This window comes from Bos javanicus, chromosome 23 (assembly GCF_032452875.1).
Source record: "Bos javanicus breed banteng chromosome 23, ARS-OSU_banteng_1.0, whole genome shotgun sequence".
NCBI classification, from domain to species: Eukaryota; Metazoa; Chordata; class Mammalia; order Artiodactyla; family Bovidae; genus Bos; species Bos javanicus.
In genome coordinates, this window is record NC_083890.1 from 52,346,676 (window position 1) to 52,371,310 (window position 24,635).

The following is a 24,635-nucleotide window of genomic DNA, read 5'->3' on the forward strand; positions in this document are numbered from 1 at the left end:
TCGATGACCAGAGAAGACGCCGGTTTCTCAGCATCTCGGGAGCTCCCGGGGCGGGCGGGCCGGAAGGCTGGCCTGTGGCTCCTTGCCCGGCTGCCTGGACTGCAGCCAGCCGGACTGTATGCGGCCCCAGTGACCATCTGGACTGTCTCACCCCTCACACTTCATGTCGCCTGTCACGGGCTCTTAGGGGGCACATGCCACCCAGGCCGGAAAAAGCGTGGTGAGCTCCCCTTTCTCTCGCTGCTTCCTGACTCTTCATGCAGACGCGGACTTGAGGAAACCAACGGAGGCAAGAACAAGCACTCAGCGGACGACCTCAGACGGCAGCAGTGCGTTCCTCCTCCCGCGATTCTGGAGCTGGCCACCGGGCCTCCTCCTGCTCAGGTACGACCACATCCTAACTATGAACACCTGCAAAGACCCTGTTTCCAGGTGGATGCGACTGAGATCCCAGGCGGGTCTAGGATCCCAGGTGAATGTGACTGTTGGAAGGATGCTCTCCCACCCTAGAGCACAGCCCCTACTGGCCCCCAAGTGTGCATTTGTCCCAAGTGCAATTTACACTCACCGCCCCAGCTTCCCCAAGGTCTTATCTCAGTGGCAGCTCCAAGTGCAAAATTGCAAATAAATCTCATTGTATCGGCCAGATATGGATGAGACGCTGGAAAATTCGGAGGTGGGAGGACTGGCTTTCTAGTCAAGGCAAGGGGCCAAAGGGGCCGCCTGTCTCGGGCAAGTACAAAACAGAGTAGGTAAATTCTGTCAAGTTTCAAGGCCTGGTATATAATCAGCAGTATAATAATGCCCTGTTCTCCATGCTCTGGTGCCACAGAGACCTCAGGAAAAATGCAATCAGCTGGGTGGAACGCCAGCAAAAGGACTTCATAAATAAGCCAGTGACGTGCTAGGCTGTGTGGCGGGTATTCCGCACAGGTCTTCACAGTTAAATCACTGTACTTACCCAGAGGTTTCCCAACTTACATTGGGTAGCAGAAGTTGGGGCCCACCGGCTGGGCTAATTGTGCAGTTGGTTTTTTAGACCAACAACAGGACCTAGAGACAGAGGCAACCCAAGGCAGCAACTGTCAGCAGAACAACAAGGAGTCAGCTTTGGAGTGAGCCGCCCTCATGTGGACACGTGATAAAGGAGCCAAAACGGACCAGCCAGCTGGTGATCGGGGGCCTCCCAGGCAAGCAGCATGGGCAGCCCCCTGCCCCACACCCCTGCCCTACAAGCTGGGGTGCAGAGTCTCCATCCTGGGAATTCCAACAGAGCAGAGAGCCTCTGCAGAGGCCATCAAAACCAAAACACTCCTCTGCCCTTCCCAAGGACCCCAGGCTCTGCTCCACTTGGAAGCACCACTTCTTGTAAAAGACAAAACCAAGAGTTTCACGGCTGCACAAACTCGTCACCGACTCTTGACCAGGCCCAGTACTTGAGGTCCTTCCAGATCCAGCTCCAGCCCATGGCCGCCTGTGTTACCAGCAGGAAGCCCCCAGCCCAGACCCTCTCCTGAGAAGTCCTCCTCTCTCCCTCCCAGACGTGATGCTCCAGTCTCCTCGCTGCTTTGGTAACTGAGGACCGCCGCTGGGGCTCGTCTCAGGGCAGTTCTCTCACCATCGGTAGGGACGGAGTCGACTCAGGCTCCTCGGGCTAACATCACACGTTTGACGGGGCTGCGGCCCTACTGGGCTTCTGTGAGACACTCCGTCTTCTCTTCTTTCAAGCTCTCGGAGGCCCTGAATCCGGGGCTCAGGATGCTTCCTCATCTTCAGAGCTGGCCGTGTCCCATCTCTCTGACCTTCTGTGGTCACATCTCCCCTGACTCACTTTTCCTGCCACCGAGTCCACTTCTAAGGACACTTCTGGTGACCCTGGGTCCCCCTAGATAAGCCAAGATCGTCCCCCTACCTCAAGGTCAGCCAGTTAGCAGCCTTAATTCCACTGGCAACCTGAGCTTCCCTGTGCTGTGGGAGGTAGGCTGGCCCAGTTTCCAGGCATCGCAGTGGGGCAGCTTGCGTCGGGGAGGAGGGGAATGTTTCGTCGCTCCCACACGTGGAGGCACCACGCCTCTGTCATGAGCATCTGCCCTTTGCTTCCGTCACGGCCTCACCGCAGGCTGGTCTGCACCATTGCCTGCTCACGGATGTATGCTCCACTTACTTGCTTCTTGAAGGCAAGGACCGTGCTTTAAACACATCCTGTATCTGAGGTGACGTCTAGATACTGGCATGAAGGCTTCTCTGATGATTGCAGTCTGCCCTTTCTGTGATTGTCTTGCAACCAGAGAGTCCCTTCACATGGTGACCATATGATCATCACAAAGCCAACATCAAGGATATAAAGTCACAAATATCTTAAGTTATCAACACCTATCAAAGATTCTGAGGAATGCTACCATTTTATACAATCTCAAAAAATGAAGCCAGTGATTTCAAGGCTAACAAGTTCAGACTCACTTTAACAAACCGACTTAACTGTAGCAACAGATCCATGATAGAGGAATCTTTTCACACTTTTCGTACAAATCTTGGTTTAAAAAAGGTGTAAAGCTTAAGATTTGGTAGTGTGGGATAGTTACGGAGAATTTCTTCCTATTATTCTCTATACTTTTGTGTTTATTTTATAATTTTAAAATATATATATATTTCAGGAGCGCTTAGAAGTAGTACAATTAGCTTTGAGTTTAACAACTGAGAAGTCCCCCAAAAAAGCTCACAGAGAATGATCAACATTAAGAAACAACCGTAGTAAAGTAGCTGGAATTTGGGAAAGAACTCTTTGAGTATCCAAAGTACATGGACAAGAAGCACACGTTAGATGAATCTCTCTGTGAAGAAACTGCCAGGCCGGCCTCAACTTCTCCCAAAGTCAAAAGTGGCTCAGGAGACAGGTGACAGTGCCCGTGATGGCTTAGTGACACAGGAGAAGGCCCGAGACTGACACGTCAACTGAATTCTCACATAGGAGTCAGCAGCAAAAGCACAGAACATGAAGGGACTCGGCTCCCGTGACCCTGGACTAAGGACACCACTGAAGGCTGGACTCGGGCCGAAAGCCGGCAGTGAGCACCGAGCCCAGCAAACTGCAGGAGCGGGAGTTTACATGCGGGTCGAAAACAGTGAATTCATGAATCTTGTCCGTGGAAGTAATGCCACAAACAGTGTGAGAAGAAAAAAAGAAGAAAGTACAAATAAAGCATAAATTTGCTAGTTTCATCCTCATCTTTTACTCTGGACAGACTGTGATGCCACTTGGAGCTGATGAATCAGGTAATAAAGGTATATTTAAAGATATAAGATAACATAAGAATAAAATAAAATTGCGTGATGGGGGAATAAAAAGGTGAGAAGGGAAAATATATTAATCATAATAATGTTAATAGAAGGAAGTCAAAGGATATTGTCTAAAGAAATGAAAACTTATAAAGTTGATCATTAGAACAAAAATTTAACCCATCCAAGTTATCAGAAGAAATAGTGAAAAAGGAAATAAAATAAAACCATATTATGAAACATTTAAATGAAGATAAAAGGTATATTGTCACCCTGCTTATTTAACTTACATGCAGAGTACATCATGAGAAACGCTGGACTGGAAGAAGCACAAGCTAGAATCAAGATTGCCGGGAGAAATATCAATAACCTCGGATATGCAGATGACACCACCTTTATGGCAGAAAGTGAAGAGGAACTAAAAAGCCTCTTGATGAAAGCGAAAGAGGAGAGTGAAAAATTTGGCTTAAAGCTCAACATTCAGAAAACGAAGATCATGGCATCTAGTCCCATCACTTCATGGGAAATAGATGGGGAAACAGTGGAAACAGTGTCAAGTTTTATTTTGGGGGGGTCCAAAATCACTGTAGATGGTGACTGAAGCCATGAAATTAAAAGATGCTTACTCCTTGGAAGGAAAGTTATTACCAACCTAGATAGTATATTGAAAAGCAGAGATATTACTTTGCCAACAAAGGTTCATCTAGTCAAGGCTATCATTTTTCCAGTGGTCATGCATGGATGTGAGAGTTGGATTGTGAAGAAAGCTGAGTGCCGAAGAATTGATGCTTTTGAACTGTGGTGTTGGAGAAGACTCTTGAGAGTCCCTTGGCCTGCAAGGAGATCCAACCAGTCCATCCTAAAGGAGATCAGTCCTGGGTGTTCATTTGGAAGGATGCTGATGCTGAAGCTGAAACTCCAATACTTTGGCCACCTCATGCGAAGAGTTGACTCATTGGAAAAGACCCTGATGCTGGGAGGGATTGGGGGCAGGAAGAGAAGGGGACGACAGAGGATGAGATGGCTGGATGGCATCACTGACTCGATGGACATGAGTTTGAGTGAACTCCGGGAGTTGGTGATGGGCAGGGAGGCCCTGGCGTGCTGTGATTCATGGGGTTGCGAAGAGTTGGACACGACTAAGCAAATGAACTGAACTGAACTGAAAAGGTATAATGTTAATAATCATGGCACGTAGCAACTGGTATAAGAATCAGATTAACAAGTACAAATGGCAAAACATACTTAATAATAGAAGCAGACTTAGAAGTTGTACCACAAAGCAAAACCCAACATTATGTTATATGTAATCTAACCATAGCATTTCCCACATAGCACAGCGGTAAAGAATCCACCTGCCAAGCAGGAGACACAGGTTCAATCCCTGGGTCAAAAAGACCCCCGGGAGGAGGGCATGGTGACCCACTCTAGTATTCCTGCCTGGAGAATCCCCATGGACAGAGGAGCCTGGCAGCTACAGTCCATGGGTTGCAAAAGAGCTGGATACGACAAACTGAGCAAGCAGCAATATAACCATTAAAGTAAATGATGGTGAAAGATATTAGGCAAATACAAACCAAAAGCTTTGTTTTTAATATTATTTAAAACTGATTTTAGAGCAAAAGAATTAAGTCAAACAAAGAAGGTAAATGCATTAAATTCTATAAACCAAATAATATAGTACCTACATTCATAAATCAAATTAATAATTACTATAAGAAGAAATATACAGAAGTCCATTATTCTCAGAAACCTTTATTTCACATGTCTCAGCCCAGGACAGATCAAGTGACCAGAGAGATCTAACTAGTACAGCGAGGCACACCGCCGCAGCGACGGGACGCACCGCGCAGGTGACCTGCCGGGTTCTGTCAGACGGTCCTCCCCGACTCACTTGTCACCTGGATGGAAGGAAGCCCCTGGCGCAACCTTCCTGAAACCCACGGGCCAGCCCCTCTCCCCAGCTGCACTGCAGTCCAGCCAGACCCATGCAGGTGACACTGGGCTGTCCACACAGAACGTCGGGTGCGTGGATGAGGATCCCAGTCGCACACAGCCAGAAGGGAGGGTAATGAGGTTCCTATTGGGCAGCTTCGTCCTTTCCCTGGGTTTCCTTCCCTGAGAATGACCTCAGGTCCCACCGCCTCTTTCCCTACAAGACCTGTGACAATTCCTCCCCAAATCCACTTTGCAGAACCCACTCAGAGCCTCGCAGTGACACCCACCTTCCCCGGGGTGGGTCTCATCTCCCAGGGCAGGCAGATTGCACCCCCAGACATACATGCCCGGGTCTGCTTTCTTAGGAGGCCTTTCCCTGGACAGGGTCTAAACTGGGCTTTTTCCAAAAGGTTTTTATAGAAATCCTATACCTAGTACCCATTGCAACTCTGAGTCTACAGTTCTACAGAAGCTACAAAAATGAACTGAACTTTACCTCCACTTGAGATGGGGAAGCCAGGTCCCTGGAAGAACGGGTGTCCCGTTCAGTCCTCAAAGCCGATGGGCGGTCAGCCTGTCCTCAGCCTGTCCTTAGACTTAGAGCCCGACCTTCTGACCATGAAAGAGCACCTCCCAGTGAGCACCGCCTTTCTGGTTAAATTGGCTCCTTCATCTTTATTTTCTCACTGATACACTGAAGCTATACTTTATCCTGGAAAATTCAAGTGGCTGCTCTGGGGACGCAGGCTGTGAATGTGTACACACTGTGTGTTTCTTAGAAGAAAGAGCTGTAATCAATTCAAGGCGTCACTCTACCAAGATCGAGTTTTGACCCTGATACATGTCAGTGACTAATGTCATGCGTTTCAAAGCAAAATGTAGCCCGATATTGTCTGGGTAAACCAGGCATGTAAATTAACTCAGCCGTAAAACCTTCTTAAAAATTTTAAAAGAGACAGGCCTTGGCAAGTCATTAAACTGCAGAACAGCCTAAGTACTTCAGGCTGTCGGCGCTGCCCACTGCCGGCCTGGAGGTTACGGCGGCAACACCCGCGGCCTGGCAAGGCCGGCGCCTCCGCGGGTGCAGACGTGCCCACACTTGTCCCTAAGGTCGTTGAGGCCGACCCCGCTCTCACGGAGGAGAGGACACGGAGAGGACCGTGAGGCGAGCGCCCAGCCCCATCTCCCGCCTCCAGCTCCTGGGCTCGGCTGGTGTAGAGGAGGCGTCGAATGGAAGCGGAGGGATAGCCGTTCGTCCTTTTTCTGTCCAACACAGCCGACTTTATGGCCAAGGCCATAACGGCGTCTTAACCCATGTGTGGCAGCTGGTGAACTGCATGGCATTAATGTCATGCCCAGAAATCTGAAATTTCTTTTTGTTATGCTTCGGTTTTTAATACAGAAACACATTTGAAATATGTTTTCCTGGTAGGGAATGAGATTGGCATAAAGGTAAACAACTGGAAGATCGTTCATAGCAATGAATTTGTGCAGTGGATTTTCATTCCAAAACTTCAGAAATTAGAGACTGTTCACCAGATGTTGTTAAAATTTTTTTTTTTACTAATTAACTACTAAATTGCTAAAAGGTACACTCTGGCAAGTCCTCTTTTAGCTGAAAATGTCTGTGTATTGTTAGCTGTTTATTGAATAGAGTAATTATACTGCTTTTGCTGTTAAATGATATTGACATTTTTGAATGAAGGCTTTTGCCCAGAACTCCTTCCTTCCTTCCGACAGTAACCTTACATGTGACATTGAGACAAACAAACAAAAAGCTTGGACACTTGTATTCTTTTTCCCATTTCTCTTCCCCAGATTCTCTGGGTGTGATTCATGTTAGAACATACCTAAACATGAGGACTTTATCACTTATCATGGAGATGTTCGGGATGTATCACTAGTGAGCTGGTGGCTGCTGGAGCTGGGGTCCATTTAGCCATGAAACAGCTGCTTTGCAAATGCTGGGGCAGCTGCTTGGTGATGGCAAAAAAGAGAAAGATGATTCTAAAATAGACAATACAACCACCATCCTTTACAACGTTGCCAGACTGTAATGCTTCGTACAATAGGCTTCTTGGGATGCGGGCGCCGCAGCAGAGTGAAGCTAGTCTCCGGGTGGGATTGCCTGTTTGCTGCAGGCCTCGTTCTCCACGCAGAGCATTCTAGTTTAAGAATCTCTCAACTTATCTGTTATATGACTGGCCCTCCACAAAGCAGCTATAATTAGGCCACAGGAAGAGGGTCGTGGTGGGTCGCCCCTGTGCTCTGACACACTCCTTTCTTCTCTGTCCCCATTCCCACTGCGTAACAGAGCGTGACAGAAACTTGGCTCCACTGTCCCCCAGAACTCCTTCTTCCTTTAAAGACACAGTTCTGATTCCTGTGGAAGACACGAGTTGAATGCAGCCCTGTCTCACAAGGAATCTGTGCAGTGGTTTTCATTCCAAAATTCAAGGCAGATTTTTTTCTTTTAGGTTTCCCTGTCAAAAAGCAGATTTAGATGTCAGAATAAGTCAAATACAATCTCATGCAAAGGCCTAACACCAGCTGCGTCTACACAGCAAAGCACCAGTTGACGAACCAACTCCTTTAATCCAAGCCCGAGTCTGGAGGCGTTTGTTCTTCTTGAGCACCCAGAATGGCTCTCGGGAAAGCCCCAAGGTGGCCAGTTTCTTAGTGCGCTGTTTGCTCTGCTTACTTAAAGCCTGTTCCTGTACAGTCAAGGCTTAACTATGAGGCTGAGAGATCTAGTCCCTGCCAGTCTGCTCCTCAGCACAGGTGCTGGGATGTCCTGAAATAAATAGGAAGATCCCAGCTCTGCAGTCCAAAATAGGCCCCTGATTCGAACGATCTCTGCTAGCTATGCAAACAGGCCTGGAAACACAGAGGGAATTGACAAAGGCTCCAAGTTCATCGCAGTACAGGCGATAAACACCATAGAGCATTTGCGGTGGAAAATGGGTGGATTGAACCACTCAGAGTAGGAGATTACGTTCAGTCTGGAAAGACATGTGGGTGGCCGGTGGTGGGTGGACATGCAGCGTGGTTGAGTTAGCCAGGCAGGTGAGGGGGACTGCCGCGGTCTGGCAGGCTGGAGCAGGACCTCTGGGAGTAGATGGGGGATGACCTTAGGTTGGCCTGAGCCAGGCAATGGGGTCCCTGGACATGCTGAGGAGTATAACTTTTGTCCAAGTGGCAGAGGTGTCTGGCTAGTCTGTGTTTCAGAATGATCACCCTATGACGTTATGGAGGTGGGTCGGAGGGACAGTAAAGAGAGACCAAGTGGGAGGAGAAGTTCTGAAAATTTCAGGCCAAGCCTCCTTGTTAGGTGGATGAGGATGGTGATGAAGGTGGTTCAGATTGCTGCCTCCATGGAGGGGCTCATCCCAGATGCAAGGAAGAAGGAGTTTGATCTGAGACCGGATGGTCTTAGGTGCTTGGGAAACACGGTGTCTGAGGGGCTTTCCTGGCGGTGCAGAGGCTAGGACGCTGCACGCTCACTGCCAAGGGCGCAGGTTCAATCCCCGGTGGGAGCTAAGGTCCTGCGAGCTCCTCACTGATGCCTAAAAACCAGCAACAACCAAAAACATCGCAGCTGAATTTCCAGCAGATGGTATAGAATTCAGGAAGGATCACCAGAGCAAATATGTGTATTATGTATATGTGTGTGTATACATATATATATATATATATATAATATGTATAAAATAGGGGCTTCCCTGGTAGATCAACTGGTAAAGAATCTGCCTGCGATGCAGGTGACCCCGGTTTAATTTCGGAGTCAGGAAGATCCCCTGGAGAAGGGATAGGCTACCCACTCCAGTATTCTTGGGCTGCTCTTGAGGCTCAGCTGGTAAAGAATCCGCCTGCAGTACTGGAGACCTGGGTTCCATCCCTGGGTGGGGAAGATCCCCTGGAGGAGGGAACGGCTACCCACTCCAAATTATATAAAAATGTGTTTTATATAGAATTATTCCGCATCTCTAAAAGTAATACAGGCTTATTTTATAAAGTTTAGGACAATCAGCAAAGTGTGGAACGGAAGCTCTGCAGTGGGGCTGGAGGTACAGATTCAGCATTAAATGTCCTGAATGATCATTGCCCTCTTGTTCACATGTGAAGCATACATTTTCAAAGATTCATCATATGATAAAATGCATTGAAAGGCAAAACTTAATTGTATACAGGATGTAGTTTGACTTTCATGAGCTGAGAACAATCTTTAGAAACTGAGTCGCCATGAGAAGGAAGAGATCTGTACTAACTGCACAGAATCTGAATAACATTCACATCAACCAAACTGAGGCTTTGGGTGCGTGGGAACGTCCCTGCCACTCACCCAGCCAAGCAGGCCCTTTGGACACGGGACCAAAACCTCGTAGCTCATCTACAGTTGACACAACTCCTGTAATCACCCTCCTATTGTCTATGGACGGAATTCTAAGTTCTCCGGTAGTAGTCACCCTCCACACGAGCAAATCCAGGCTCCCAAATTCAAGAAGAATTTGGCTCTGTCTTTGGTCGTCTGTACAGCTAACGTGCACGACGAGGTGGGTCCTGGCTGAGGCGAGAGTACAAGCAGCCCCCACCGTGTCCATAGGCGAGTCTCACCCACGTGGAACCTACGCACGCCAGCTTTTTGCAAGCAGCCTGATTTGTCCAGGGGTGCATTCCACGAAGTGCACAGTCTGGAGTGGACAGCTAGATGCCTTCTCACACATCACCTCCAAGGTCTAGACGGAGGACTCTTGCACTCAAATGGCTTCCTTCCCTGTTCATGAGGGCTGGTGGGAGGTGCTGGGGAGAAGCCACACTTGGGGGGCCCCGGGGGACATGGGTAAGACACTGTGAGTCTGTTCCATGGAGTGGTGTGCAGATGCAAGCTGGGGCTTAGCAGGCTGAGAAGCAGGAAGACGCCCGGGTGGGGCTGAGTCTTGGCAGCAGACATGGAACAGGACCCTTGAGGACCCTCTTGGGTTTAACAGCCCCCACCCAAGAGCCCCTGTCTCTTGAACTCAAGGGCCTTACTCCAGGCCTCCCTGAAGCCCCAGATGCCCGACTTAGGAGTTAATAACGAAGAAAACGTGAATGCCTGGTGTGCGAGGGAACAGAGGACAAGTTAAACAACAGAGCAGAGTCCGGGACCTTGGCTACCCCTGAAGGGCACAGGAGACAATGTCTGACATGCATTCCTAAGTGGTTTTAAGGAAACCAGACTCGCCCTGATGGAAACAAGCACGCGGACCCCTGACAGGTTAGGACCAGAAGGTTGAGGATGTGGCCTCCCAAAACACCACCCTGTCACCCCACCACCCACTAATCAGGAGGGTGTCCACAAGCTGATCGTGCTTCCCGAAACCCTCTGCCTCCTCCTCCCATAGAATGCCTTCCCTGACAACCACCACCACGTTCTGGTCTTCAGAGCCTGAGCTGCCTGTTCTCCTTGCTGGGAGCCTTCAGGAAACTGGGCTTTCCTTCAGCACAGCCCCAAGTCGGTAGATCAGCTTTGCCGGGCAGGGGACCCAGTTGAGTCCAGAAGCAAGAGGTCAGGGAGGAAGACAAGCGGCCTAGCTGTCAAGAGTGTCCACGGTGCTGGCTGGACGCTGGAGACAGGGTGAGTGAGGCACACATGGAAGGAGAGATCCAGGACAGTTCTCTGAAATGCAAGCAGGCGGGGTCTAGAGAAAGAAAGCGCCTGCAGAGAAGGGCCAGCCCCTTCATGGAAGGGTCTGCAGGGGAGGCACAGAGGAAGAGCCAGGCTTCAGATGAAGAAGGAGGAAAAATGCTGAAACAAGTGTTCAAGATATAAAGGAGTTCACTAAAGATTAAATGAGGGAGTCATAAGAACAGTCCAAATACTATTTAGATAGGAATTAATTAATGAAAGCAAAAGGCCAGCGACCCATGTTAAAGCTGCCAAGCACTTCCCGTTGGGCAAGCCTGAGGCTGTACCACCCTCCTCCCCTCATGTGGGTACTGGGTGCTGACATGGAGGCAAATGCTTCACTAGGTCGCTCTTCACAAATCACAATTTTAAATCAAGAACTTAGCTTGACTGTCCAACATCTTGTCAAATGAATTCTAATTAATGGCAGCATTTAATGCCCATCGGCCAGAACTTCAAACGCAAGGGTAGAATTATGGGAATTGACCCACTTCCCAGGGTTAAATCCCCTCCCACATAGAAGCACGTTCTCCATCTGCGAAGCTTCGTAAGCTGGTGACACACTTGAACACTGCTAGAGTTCTGGTGTGAGGTGAAAAATTGACTTACGAGTACAATCCTTTCCCACTAAACACTCGCCTAGACGCTTTCTAATTTGGTGCATCAGGAGAAGCAAGGAAAGAGGCGTCTGGCTTTGACGCTGCCATTAAATAAGTCCTAGGAAGGACATATTACTTTTGAAATTATTAGACCTTAGTGGCTCGTAACTTCTCCTTGCGCTTATTTCCCTTGCCATATTCTAGCATTTTTTCTTTAAAAATAACTGCTTTCCCTTGTTACAGAACACTCAGCTGATGGCAGCGCCTGGAAGCCGGTTTTTCCCCTTTGTCATGAAATTATTGGCATCATATCATCCAAAAAGTGTTCATTGAATAAAGGAAGCCAAAAGTGTTACAAGACCATCTTTTAGAACTAGTTGTTCTGGCAGTCTAATATAAAGCCTGGAGGACTGGATATCCACAGAAACCAGTCCTTGAGGGAGCAGGCGGTGTGGCGGAAGTGCCGGGTACCGGACGCCTGCCCGCCTGGCCGAGAGCCGGGCCCTGGTCCCCAGGCGGAGGCAGGCCCTGGAGCCTGCGGGAGGGCCTTCGGGTCTGTGCTCGTCCCGGGTACCTCGAGTTTAAGTCTCCGTGCTGCCCTCAGGAGTAGAGGGACAAAGCCAGGGCCTGTAGTGCTAGAAGATTCGCTGAGAGACCAGGAAACAGCTGGAGGAGGGGCATTGCTTCCAGCCAGGAGGGAGGGGGACACAGGAAAAGAGGAGGCCCGCTGCACTCTACCCCACTCTCACCTCAGTGCTGGCACCCAGGACTCGCTTTCTTTTTATTCCCCAAATTATCCACGCGTTCTTTCCATCAGGTTGTTTTAGCTTGATGTGAAATACCTTTACTGAAGTCAAGCCCATGTCAAAATATCAAGGGCAATTTCAAGTTAGAAAATGACCTTTGTTGCCCACAAAAAGCACGGTGAATATGTTAACCTCTGTGTATCCACAGCCGCTCCCGAGGACGTGCTTTCACAGCCCTTTCACAATGACTGCCTCTCTGCTTCATCACCAGCACCCGGCTCTTGAGGAATCAGAGACGCACCGAGCTGGGCCTTGTCTGGTGCTGAAGCGGCCCATGTCCTCACTTTGCTGTCATACCCTCACAGGTGACCCTTCAGAATCACTGGGATCACTGAGAATGACGTGCAAGTTTCTAAAACCCAAATCCACATCCCAAGCAATGGCCACAGATGGGGTTTATTTTAATTTTCCAATACTTGAAAACAGCCCCAAAAAAGAGATGTAAAGTACTCATTTCAAGGAATGGCCGCTCAGCAGAATACGTGTCCAGCTTCCCAAACAACAACACTGAGGAGGCCAACGTTCACTCCAAACTCAAAAACTTTGTGTTATATTTTTAAAGTGATTTCCTTAATTTATATTATAACCAAATAATGTTTTATTAATGGGAGTTGTTTCTGACAGCCCACAAACCACTTATGGAAGATGCCAGCTGTTGAAATAGTAAAGTTAATATTTTCTCTCTTAAGTACTTGAAGAAATTAAAATAGATGTTGTGATTTGCAATATTTATTAGATTCAGTTGAAGCATACCCATAGCCTTCAGACCTAGCATCCTGAGGACAGCTGCAAGCCAAGAGCAAATGGCCCTGCACACAGCTCTTAGGGTAGGACTCTAGACCGGCCACTCTGCCTCCTGCTCACCCCAAACCCACTCAGGCACTCCTGCCTGGGCACCTGTGCCCCTGCTGGCCCTTCCACACAGATAGCTCCAGCCTGGCGCCCACGTCCAGGTCTCCGCGTCTTCCCTCAACGTCCTCACTTTATGTGAGCCCCTGCCCAGCCCCCCGGCCCCAGCCCTCCTCCTTGTCTTCTTTGGTGAGAAGATTCAGGTCCTGTTCTCTCAGCAGACGTCACGTATGCATCACAGGGCGGTCACCCTCTGAACACAAGGCGCCCAGACCTCACCCGTCTTGCGGCTGGACGCCTGCGCCCTGGTCCGCACCCCGCCGCGCCTCTCCTCCCGTCTGTCAACACCTGCTTTGCCCGTCTGGGAGTCCCGCGTTGGGTGCACAAACCTTTACAGACATCACATCCTCTTGCTGGACTGACCCTTTGCCACATAGCAACGTTTTCGTCTCTGCTCACCGTGTTTGGCTTGAGGTCCTCAGCACTTGCTTCCTCACGGTCCCTATCGCGTCTGACGTCTCCACACTCCTCACGTGTTTTGTCGTCCGTGTTCCCTGCTGGAGTGTAAGCCCTGTGCCCGCAGGGAGTTCTGTTTTGTTCCTGCTGCGTCTCCAGCACCGGAAGAGAGCCCAGAACTCAGCAGACAGCAGGGAGTGTTCTCAAGTGAGCAGATAGAAGGGGGCTGCCCAAGCTCACCTGCTTCAGGTAGAAGCGCCGAGGGCCTTCGGGGAGGCCGGGGTGTCTGACACCGAAACCATCGGGTGGCCTCTGAGCCTCGCAGCCGCACCAGGATCATAGAGCATGGGACACTCGTTAGCACTCACACCCCGCTTTGCCCACCTTTTGAATTAGATGAACATTAGAGAAAGCTCCCTGACATCAGCAGATGTTGCCAACCCCCCCCCCCACCGCCCCCCGCCCTGTAACTCCAGGGCCGGGCCCCCAGAGCTGGAGCCCAGGGCCGGGAGCAGGCCCAGCGGCAGTCAGCGGCCGCCTCTCTCGGGCGCTTTCCACACCTTATTTTTTTCTCCTCACTTCTGCTGCTTTTCCTGGTGAGAGATCTAACTCCTGGCATTTTCAGTGGTGCGTGTTCACTAAGGAATGATGAAAGCAGTTAGGATCAGGACGGGAGTGCTGAGGCCTGCATGGTGACCAGGAGCCCTGAGCGACACGACAGCCCCCCGGACAGGAGCCCTGGCCCAGACAGCTCCCGCTGGCAACACAGGGTCAGCCCATGCTCTGCAGGCTCAGCTGTGAAACCGCAGTGCTGTCCCGGCATGCAGAGTAGACGGGGATTTGCGTGGCTTCCTCCGCCGCCCAAGGTCCAGCTGCCGCCCGAGGTCCTGCCTGGCACCCCTTGAGCAGGCTCCCCCTCTTCATCTGGAGATCAAGGTTGCCAAGAGCTTCCTCCTGGGGTCCCCAGAGGCATCCACGGGACAGGTACTGCCCTGCCCAGGGCAGTCCTGCTGGACAGCGAGCCAGGAGCTCCCAGTGTCCACGAACAACACGGGGCCCAGCCCTGCCTCTTCTCAAGGTGACCACAGCCAACAGCATAGGAGTGGTGGCCAGGGTCAGGGCCAGGGTCAGGGCCAGGGTCAGGGTCAGGGTCAGGGTCAGGGCCAGGGCCAGGGTCAGGGTCAGGGTCAGGGCCAGGGCCAGGGTCAGGGTCAGGGTCAGGGCCAGGGCCAGGGTCAGGGTCAGGGCCAGGGCCAGGGTCAGGGCCAGGGCCAGGGTCAGGGTCAGGGCCAGGGCCAGGGCCAGGGCCAGGGTCAGGGCCAGGGTCAGGGCCAGGGCCAGGGTCAGGGCCAGGGCCAGGGTCAGGGTCAGGGTCAGGGCCAGGGCCAGGGCCAGTGTCAGGGCCAGGGCCAGGGTCAGGGTCAGGGTCAGGGCCAGGGCCAGGGTCAGGGTCAGGGCCAGGGCCAGGGTCAGGGTCAGGGGTCAGGGTAAGGGTCAGGGTCAGGGCCAGGGCCAGGGTCAGGGCCAGGGCCAGGGTCAGGGTCAGGGCCAGGGCCAGGGCCAGGGTCAGGGTCAGGGTCAGGGCCAGGGCCAGGGCCAGGGTCAGGGCCAGGGCCAGGGTCAGGGTCAGGGTCAGGGCCAGGGCCAGGGTCAGGGTCAGGGTCAGGGCCAGGGCCAGGGTCAGGGTCAGGGCCAGGGCCAGGGTCAGGGTCAGGGGTCAGGGTAAGGGTCAGGGTCAGGGCCAGGGTCAGGGTCAGGGCCAGGGTCAGGGTCAGGGTCAGGATGGGGCTGAGCGAGCCTTTCCACTTGTCACTGTTTCTACCCTCAAGAAGAGCCGAGGTTTTATTGTTCACTTTTTTAAAAATCGGGTAGTTTATAAACAGAAGTAACACTGATTCACCACAAATGTGGGGTGCGTTCCAAACGATTCCGTGCTTCCAAGTCCCCAGAGGCATTTGCTCCTTGCTCCCACAGGTGAGACAGCAGCTGGCTGGCCAGCGCCACCTCCTCCGAGAGCCCACGCGGCGGCATGAAGCTAACCCAGGTGTCCCGGCCGCCAGAGAGAAAACAGAAACACGAGTTCCCAAAGGGACAAGATGCCGCGGCTCAGAACACACGGCTCAGACACCTGCCTCACAGAGGAGCCGCTGCGGGCACCTCCCGGCCAGCCACCTGGCTTCCCTTGTCTCGTTTATTATTACTAACCATTTCAAAAACACTTTGGAGATTTTCAAGAAAGGGATAGATTGTGATCTCTGCATCGAGTGTGGTCCAGCAGAGGTCCACTGGCTTTTAAAGGTCCCAGAGTGACACGGTTCGTCTTAACTGATATTTTCCTTTTAAAAACAACGGTCCTTTTGGGGAGCGCCCAGAAAGGATATTAAGGATTATGTTTGAATAAAAACACTGGAACTTGCTTTCCTGTGTCCCCTCTTTTTCAGGGAAGAAATCCTCTTGGAATGTGGAAAAGAAATGAGTTTGAGCATGCTAAATCCAGATCCCCCAGCCCTGACCAGCCCTCGTCACAGGTCAGCACAAGAGCAGAAAGCCCAGGATGCTCACCTCCCTCTGGGAGCGGGACCCTGCGTGAGATAGGCGGGTGGTCTGCAGCTCGGGTCCTCCTGTGAAAACAAGGGCACACACACACATGCTCAAGAGAGCTCCCTGAGGGGGCCTTCAGGGGATCCCTGGCCCCCAGTTCCTCTGGCTACAGCTGAAGAGCCTCGGACTGTTCAGACTCTCCCTGTGCGTGTGCGTCCCCAGTCGCTCAGCCGTGTCTGACTCTTTACGACCCCAGAACTGTAGCCTGCCAGGCTCCTCTGTCTGTGGGATTCTCCAGGCAAGAATACTGGAGTGGGCTGCCATGCCCTCCTCCAGGGCATCTTCCTGACCCAGGGATCACACCCGCGTCTGTTATGTCTCCTGCCTTTGGGAGGCAGGTTCTCTGCCACTGGTGCCACTGGGAAGCCCTCAGACCCTCCCTAAGTGACCCCAGGTGCCAGGCTCTGCTGTGTTCGCCTAACTTGACGCTTACTGGACTGGCCTAATCCACCCCTGTCTGAGAATAACCTCCCCGCTTCATACTTGATTCTCTTCAAACCCTAAACTGTGGTGGTCTCTCCTCACCATCCTCCAAAATGATCGTGAACCGGTGGATTTCAGGACAGCCAAGCCCCGGCTCAGTGACCCACACAACTCTTCGGTTCAGCCCAAACTTACCTGAGAGCATTTGTGAAGTCCTCACTCAGTGTGACAGCCTGTCTATCTGCAGGGCTGGGCCACAGGTACCCTCGATCGTGGTAGGAAAAAACAGGTAGTTACGAGGGGTATTGCCTTCCAACACTGCCTCCCGCCCCCACCCCGAAAGACACACAGGTGTTATCAGTCTCCCGGGAACCGGTGAGACGCTGATTTCTCTACCGGGCATAAGTACTTCTCCTGAATTCTTGTACTAACTGAATCGTTTCACATATTAAAAATGTAATAAGTGCCCCCAGTTATGGAGAATTTTACAGCTAAAATGGAGAAATACCACAGTCAGAATATTTTATGAAAGAGCCAAAACACGTGGTAAATTAAGATTGATTTGCATGAAACTTTGCAGATGCCCTATAATATAAAAAGGAAACACACTTTGCTTGGACCGCGTGGCTGTTTTATTCGATTGTCCCGTCTGCCCTGACTCCTGCTTCTGATCTAACACCTGTAAATGGCCATGGAAATTGTGTATAAAATGTACATTTCATATTGCAGAGGTAGGAAGTTCAAGCTGTATGAGAGTCTGAATTTTATTAGAGTTTCTTACTTATGCCTTTTCCCAGCCTTGAAAATGAGGTCAATCATTTCGATGACTTTTTGTAACTGGGAGGGTTTGGCAGGAGTTGCCAAAACAGTCAGCAAGCTGGGAGACGTTGCTGGGCGTGAAGCACAGCCCAGAGGTGAACCAGACGAATCTGAACTTAATAGTCAACTTAATCTACTTTTAAATTAATTTCTTGAACAAACAGAAAAATTGGAGAAGCCCCCTGGTGGCTCCTGGAGTCAAGGGGCCGGACGAGGAAAGGAAGGCAGTCCGGCCCCACGGCCCCCAGGCAGCGGGGGCTCTGTGCTTTCTGTGGTCCATCCCAGCTTCCCTCCTTCCACGGTGGGACTCGATCCACTGCGACAAGCATCCGGAAGCTAAGGCGTCGATCAGAGCAGCTCTTTCCCAGGCCGCCACTGTGCACATCCCTCTGGCCGTGGACTCAGCTGGAGTCTTCTAGCCAGAGAGCTGGGCCACGGCTGTCCCTGCCGACGTGCCTGTCTCCTCTAGCTTCTTGTCTGGGCCCCTCTCTCCTCTCTCTCCGTATCTCCATCTCTGTGTCTCTCTGACTCTCTGCCTCTCTCTGTGTCTCTCGGTTTCTCTCTCCAGCTCTGTGACTCTGTCTTTATGTCTCTCCATCTTCATGTCTCTCCTAGTCTGTCTGTCGTCTCTGTGTCTCTCCTCGTCTCTGTCTCTGTCGCTCCATCTCAGGAGGATGGTGCCCAGTCCCCACGACAGTGTCTAGGAGAAAAGTACAGCCTGGGTCCGGAAGAAAGGGAAGCGGCCCGAGTCCTCACTGGCAGCCACAGTCGGGAAGGGGCTCCTCGGTCTTCGTGTCTCAGGCTCAGCCGTGCGTGGACACTCACCCAGGAATGCCCCCGGCCAGACTCCCAGGCGTGCTGCCCTTGTTTTTATAAATGCAGGAAATTCCCTACGATTTTCAATCTAGAAACAAATGAGAGAGCTTTCCGAGGACAGGCGCCCGTGGCCCTGCAGGTCTCCCTGGCGCGCCCGGGTCTGCCTGCCCAGCTGCAGTCACAGCCTCAGTCGCGGGCGTTACGGGCACAGGAAGCAGTGCCACTGAGATCTTCACTGTTACTATTATTGTGCACGGCTCCTGTGCCAACGTTTCCAGTATCTACTTTCTAAATGGACTGAATCTATTGCCAGGCTTCAGGAATATGTGAACCGTGAACTTCCAGATGTTTAAGCTAGTTTTAGAAAAGGCAGAGGAACCAGAGATCAAATTGCCAACATCTGCGGGATCATCAAAAAAGCAAGACGGTTCCAGAAAAAAACATCTATTTCTGCTTTTTTGACTATGCCAAAGCCTTTGACTGTGTGGATCACAAGAAACTGCGGAAAATTCTGAAAGAGATGGGAATACCAGACCACCTGACCTGCCTCTTGAGAAACCTGTATGCAGGTCAGAAAGCAGCAGTTAGAACTGGACATGGAACAACAGACTGGTTCCAAATAGGAAAAGGAGTATGCCAATGCTGTATATTGTCACCCTGCTTATTTAACTTCTATGCAGAGTACATCATGAGAAACGCTGGACTGAAGGAAGCACAAGCTGGAATCAAGATTGCTGGGAGAAATATCAATAACCTCAGGTATGCAGATGACACCACCCTTATGGCAGAGAGTGAAGAGGAACTAAAAAGCCTCTATCTGATGAAAGTGAAAGAGGAGGGTGAAAAAGTTGGCTTAGAGCTCAACATTCAGAAAACGAAGATCATGGCATCTGGTTCCATCACTTCATAGCAAGTAGATTGGGAAACAATAGAAACAGTGTCAGACTTTATTTTTTTGGGCTCCAAAATCACTGCAGATGGTGATTGTGGCCATGAAATTAAAAAAAGCTTATTCCTTGGAAGGAAAGTTATGACCAACCTAGACAGCATATTAAAAAGCAGAGACATTACTTTGTTAACAAAGGTCCATCTAGTCAAGGCTATGGTTTTTCCAGTAGTCATGTATGGATGTGAAAGTTGGACTATAAGAAAGCTGAGCATTAAAGAATTGATGCTTTTGAAATGTGGTGTTGGAGAAGACTCTTGAGAGTCCCTTGGCCTGCAAGGAGATCCAACCAGTCCATCCTAAAGGAGATCAGTCCTGAATATTCTTTGGAAGGACTGATGCTGAAGCTGAAACTCTGGTACTTTGGCCACCTGATGTGAAGAGCTGACTCATTTGAAAAGACCCTGATGCTGGGAAAGATTGAGGGCAGGAGGAGAAGGGTATGACAGAGGATGAGATGGTTGGATAGCATCACTGACTCAATGGACATGAGTCTGAGTGAACTCCAGGAGTTGGTGATGGACAGGGAGGCCTGGCGTGCTGCGGTTCATGGGGTGAACTGAATTGCTGAACTAGAACTAGAATCTAACCATCTGCAAAACTCCATCTGCCTGCTGCAGCAGCTCCACAAGCTCTGTTTGGTGTGAAAACACTCAAATCTTCTGGCGCCTCCACCAGAGCCTTAGGGACAGGGTGACCCCAGAACACTAAAACTCTGTAACTCTTCCTCCTCTATAAATGCGAATTTCCCATTCTTTCTTTCTTAATTAAAAAAAAATTGCTCTTTATCTAAATAGCAAAATGATAACTATTATTTTAAAATTGACTTTTTAAAATCAAAGAAATGAAAGCAGATATCTAACCAGTTGTTACCTCTTCCCATCTACCACATGAATCTAGGCCTTCATTTTCAAACCTGCTTTCTGCTGGCAGTTTGTGGCGCATGCCTGGGCTGCCCGACCCACCACTCAGGGTGTGGGCAAAGGTCCTGGGGCTTCAGAGTTTGGCGGGAAGCTCTCTGGTGCTGGGCAATGACATCAGGAGAGTCTGATGCCGGAACCTGGATCCCCAGCAGAAAGTGACTGCTTCACCCCGTTTGTTTTGAGTTTCCACCACCTGTTAGTTACTCAGCTTCACTAACAGCCCTAATTTGCGTGTTATACTCTGTTTATTGAGCTTTACTATTGACTACAACCTGGACTCACAAACTGCTTAACTAAGAAAAGTCTGAACAAAATGAACAAGTCCCAGGACAGGTCTGTGCACTAACTGGATAATTACACATCCAATCCTTGGAACTGCCACTCCCCCCGCCCCCAGTCACCAGAACCCCCTGCTGGGCTCCAGTAACACAGTAGAGCTTTGGCTCAACTGTGGGACAAGAAATCCCAAGGGTCACTGTGATCCACTTATAAATTATAATTTCCCTCTGTGTAGAAGAAAATATTCAAGACCTATATCATTCACATACTTAGCAATGAAAACAACTTATTTTTGCCCTACTTTCTCAAATTGCTTGGAGGTGAAAAAATGTTAAACGGATAATATCTTTCAACACTGAATTGATTTCTCAGCTTAATTTAAACATGGAAATTATGTGCCAGATGGCATAATCAACATGTTCTGTTGAAAGACTGCAATTTTATTCCTATAAGAAAAAATAAAATAAGCGTTTTTCCACGTGGTCTACTCAGCAGGAAGGAAATTTTATACACTCTGCCTCCGACAATGCCATCTTTGACAAGAAAAATGACAATAGCTTTGAGTGTATGAGCGCAGCCCTCTGTTCCACACTGCTGCCGGCCCGCACGGGAGGGAAGGGAGCAAAGAGAATCGTCGTGAACGCAGTAAAACTTATCTTAGCGCCGCTGGACATTTAAAGGCTTTCAGAAAAGCATTTCATTTCCAATCATGGCATAACTGTGTTTCACTCAATATCCTGAGCCTCATGCTATAAAATTGGAATATGCCCTGGCGCTCCCCTCCTGGGAGGTTGTCCAGAGACCTCCAAGTCTTGGGAGAGATGGGAACTGCCTGTTTTCACAACCCATTCCATTTTATGTGACATTCCCACTCTTGCATGACCATAAAGCGCTTGGCCGAGGAGCTCAGTCATGAGCTAAAGAGAGAATCACGATGTTTACGAAGAGTGACGTGCACAGTTCATGGTGCAAACATGAGTGTGAAGAGAAGTGGGTCGGGGGAGAGAAGGCAGGCACAACCCAGCAACTGATGGGCAACAGTGTTCCTGTGGGGAGAGCAGCCCTCTTCCCACGCAGATCCGCTATTGCTAGGGAAGACAGGTCGCTTCTGCTTCCCGTGAACAATCATTTAATATTAGAGCAGATCCTTGGAATCAAATGTGTTCCAATAAAGCAAGAACCTCTCAGTCTACACTTTACGGGTTCAGTCGACACTCCTAACGTCACAGGGGCAAGTTCTTCTTTCAGCTCCAGGTTGAGACTGTTCCCTCCAATCTTTAAAACACCTGTATTTTGGTGCCTCATCAACTGTAGGCACCTCTGGCCCCAAAATGACACCCTGCTTGGCAGTATTTTGCTAGAATATGGTTTCCAATCTTCTCATATAAAAATAACTATTGAAGGTGCATTCACTTATCATATAAAATACATCTCAGAAGAACCATATTATGTTTATTTGGGCATCTAAATCTTATTCTGGAGTTTCAATTTTTCCCATCATTCTCATGATTACATACTCATCACCATATTCTCTTCCACAGGATTGCATGATAGACCATCTTCTTTGAAGTTTACTAGGTGTCAAACAGATCACTATTTACATGGTTCAAAGATGACAAACCGCACCAGCTGGCATGTTAATCACCCCATACCTGCGATGTTACAAGTTCTGCAGGTCTGGGGTCAAGTATAAATATTCTAGGTGTTCCAACCATATTTCTATCCCCACATCAATGAAAATAGAATGAATTAAGGAAACTTATTTTCAAATGGTTGCTTTTTAGCTTACGTTCTAGAATAAGTAGCACAAATAAGTGGAACGTGGGGTGGAGGGAGCAACTCTTATTTATCAAACAAAGCGACAGAAGAGCCGCACTTCAGGAAGTGAGCAGCGTGAGGAAGAACGAGGCGCAGAGACCGCAGAGCCTGTGTCTGGAGCAGGGCAAGTTTCCAGAAGGAGGCCGCAGCGTTGCTGTCGAAGGCGGTGCAGGGTCGAGGGTTCGGCTCATCAGAAGTCGCTGCTTGGGAGTTAGGCTGTGAGGTGAGTCTGAGCCCAAGTAGCAGGATTTGGGGTGTGAACTTGCCATGGGAACATCGGCAACAGAGAGTCTTCTGCAGAATGTAGAGCAATCGTTCTCCATTTCTCTCCCTTGGAAGGAAGAGTGACTGCCTGCTCCATCGTTGCAGCTCCGCCCTCAGTTCTTTAAGTACTGTGTGTTTCTCAGATCTTTGTGTCCCTTTTGCACTCCACTTACTTTGCATCTGAACGATATTGAGTAGTCTGTGTCCTAGTGTTGACTTTTCCCCAGGGCAGAGCCTGAGAAAAGACTTGGGTGCAGTGAGGGCTGAGAGAGAGAGAGAGAAAGGGGAGGCGGGGGAGGCGGGCAGAGGGTGCTGAGCTGGCTGTGCGGATGGAGCTGAGTTCTGCTGAGATCCAACTGGGTACCAGCTCAGCAGAAGTGCCCTCTTGAATGAAACCTTATTATATTTAACAAGCATCAGAATAATCATTTTCCTTAATGACCCTTCACAGACTCACAGACACACTGAATCTGAAACTCTGAGGGTGGGGCACAGCCCTCGGGGGTTTCTGGTGATGACCTCAGTCTGAGACCCTGTGAAGGGCACTTTCCTTTTGCAGAGACAAGGATGGGGGTTAGCGCTGGGGCTGTGGCACCCTCATTCCTATAGGGTCTCCAGTCAGAGAGGGCTCCCTCTGAGGGGACGCCCACCAATAGGCAGCACAGCTGAGAAAGGCTGGCTGGGCCACTGGAGAAACAGTGATTATCTGAGCATCAGATGGTCATCATCTATGATCTGGATGTAGGTACGGAACCAGCTGTGACTCCGAAAACCCTGCAGGACAGTGGCTAGAATTCCAAGTGTGAGGATCAGTTCTGTGGTTCTGGACTGACCTGTGGTTTCACACGAGAAAGACCCACAGCTGTAGAGGAAACCACAAAGGTCTGGGAACGGCAGGCAGAGGTGAACAGAGCCGCGGAGCGGTCTGCCACCACCACAAGGGGCCACAGGAAGCGTCGCGGGGAACTCGCTCCCTGCCTGGGAACTCCAGTTGCTCAGACGTGTCCAGTTCTTTACGGCCCCATGGACTGCAGCACGCCAGGCCTCCCTGTCCTTCACCATCTCCCAGAGCTTGTTCAAACTCATATCCATCGAGTTGGTGATGCCATCCAACCATCTCATCCTCTGTCATCCCCTTCTCCTCCCACCTTCAATCTTTCCCAGCATCGGGGTCTTTTCCAATGAATCAGTTCTTTGCATCAGGTGCCCAAAGTATTAGAGCTTCAGCTTTAGCATCAGTCTTTCCAGTGAATATTCAGGGCTGGGAACTTACTGAGTGTTTAAAATCAGTGAGCGGACTGCTCAGAAGGGGAAGGGAGTCTCCTAGGTTTCAATTCCACAAAGATATAGCAGTTGAAGCCTACATTTTTATTTCCCATTACGGCCAGTTAAGAACATAATACAGCAGAGGGGTTATGTCAGAATATGTCATTGTTTCACTTTGGATTTGGGTCCCATTTTTACATCTCTACAGACATTAGAAAGGGATGTGTCTTTGCAAACTTTGAAAAATACTGAAACTTTGTTAACAGGTGTGCTTTTACGGGAGAAATATTCAAATAAAGAGAAATTTTACTTCTCCAGCTTCAGCGTTTGGCATTACCACCAAGTCCACCACCTAGCAGACAGTGGCCAGAGCGAGAGGCGGCTGCCGGGAGGAAGGTCTGCTCAGGGCTGTGTGTGGTGTGTGCTCCCAGAGCCCTTAGACTCCCTCTGCTGGCAGCTCCTTCAGAGCCAGGGAACAGGGCATGTCAGAACTCCACAAAGAGCACTTAAGGTGGACTTTCAAGTCCTCAAACAGCTCCATGGCTAATGCCTGACCCCTCACACCCAACCCCTCACACCCGTGCCCTCACACCCACCCCATCACACTCGCCCCTCACACCCACCCCTCACATCCACCCCCTCACACCCGCCCCCTCACACCCACCCCTCTGAGACAAAAGTACCTTTTCCTCACTGCACTGGAAATATAGGGACAGGGTTTTACTTTGTGGCAAACTCTAGTGCAGCATTTGCTTAATCATTCTTTAAACCAGTCCTTAATATTATAATTTTAATGTTAATACTTATACATCCTATCAGAGACAGTGTTTAATAGTCAAAGTGCAGAAAGACAAAAGTTCATTCTTTAATTGTGAATTGTCTGCTCTA

The 24,635-nt window shown here is 50.0% G+C and overlaps 1 long non-coding RNA gene across 1 annotated transcript; it reads right to left on the minus strand.

Moving 5' to 3' along the window:
* Positions 1–1,003: 1,003 nt before the first annotated feature.
* On the minus strand, positions 1,004–24,301 carry LOC133236820 (uncharacterized). Its single transcript, XR_009733059.1, has 3 exons — positions 16,812–24,301; positions 16,155–16,213; positions 1,004–1,053 (listed from the first exon to the last, which is right to left on the minus strand). It is a non-coding gene; the product is annotated as an uncharacterized LOC133236820 (long non-coding RNA).
* Between the last annotated feature and the right edge of the window lie 334 nt (positions 24,302–24,635).